This window comes from Nerophis ophidion, unplaced genomic scaffold, assembly GCF_033978795.1.
Source record: "Nerophis ophidion isolate RoL-2023_Sa unplaced genomic scaffold, RoL_Noph_v1.0 HiC_scaffold_49, whole genome shotgun sequence".
NCBI classification, from domain to species: domain Eukaryota; kingdom Metazoa; phylum Chordata; class Actinopteri; order Syngnathiformes; family Syngnathidae; genus Nerophis; species Nerophis ophidion.
In genome coordinates, this window is record NW_026906971.1 from 513,644 (window position 1) to 514,733 (window position 1,090).

The window sequence follows — 1,090 nt, forward strand, 5'->3', positions numbered from 1 at the left end:
CGTGCTCAGGTAAGATTTGTATTGTTTCACCTTTTTCCTCACCCACTTTATTCTGATTGAATGTCCCGAGTATACCAACAGATACAACTTCCCGTTATCTATTCACAATGATAACAAGACAAAATGTTCCAGTTAGTAGATATTTATTTTAAATGGAGAAAAACACTCTCAAAGAAACAGCACTGAATTTTGTTTCAGTTCAATTAACAAAAACCAATGAGCTAGCCAGGAGTTGAACCATGAATCTTCTAATCCGTAGTCAGACACGTTATCCATTGCACCACTAGCCCTATGTGAAGCCTGATTTTACTGTAGTACAAGTTGTATATCGTAAACATCTTAGGCCAAAGGAACACACAGTTTACATGAGGCTTACTACCAAAACAGGGCTTTACTGACTGCTTATGTTGGACTTTAAAATCTAGTGACCTTCTATTTGTTGCAGCCTGGGCCTTCACCAGCTCTACCTGTTGCAGCTAACCTCCACTAAAAATTAAAACAAAATGCTTCTGGCAATATTTTGGGGAGCATCCAGCTCAGAGTTGGCAACTTCGGGAGAGGAGCTTCTTTTTTGGTCAAAACCTTTTTTGTTGATGAGGATGTAAAACTGGCCTATCTGTCAAAAATGAGCTTTGGGTTCAAGCACTTGGGGAGCTTGAACTTTGACAGTTCCCAGCTTGTCACTGAACATGCTGACTAATTCACTTTCACCTGAGATTGCCAATATGGATGTTATCTCAGATATTGGACAAATCAGTGTTGACAAGGTCCTGGGTAGCTCAGTCGGCAGAGCATCAGACTTTTAATCTGAGGGTCCAGGGTTCAAGTCCCTGTTCAAGTGGCTGATGCTGACCTCCATACATTTCTCAAAAAATGTCCCTTTGCCCCCCTGCAGCAGTCCTTCGAATCTATTTTTAATTTAAATAGTTTTCAAAAATTATTGTTTTTTCTCTATTTAATTTGAAAAACTGAAATTCAAAAACATCCCTCACATCCACTTTAGTTCAGGTGGGAGAGCGTTAATGTGATCATCTGAAGGTTTAACCGCAATACCTAAAACACAAATTGTTAGACAGTGTATCTGTATGAA

General features: G+C 39.3%; 1 non-coding gene across 1 annotated transcript; it reads left to right on the forward strand.

Moving 5' to 3' along the window:
* Positions 1-768: 768 nt before the first annotated feature.
* trnak-uuu (transfer RNA lysine (anticodon UUU)) lies at positions 769-841 on the forward strand. Its single transcript has one exon. It is a non-coding gene; the product is annotated as a tRNA-Lys (tRNA).
* The last annotated feature ends 249 nt before the right edge of the window (positions 842-1,090 follow it).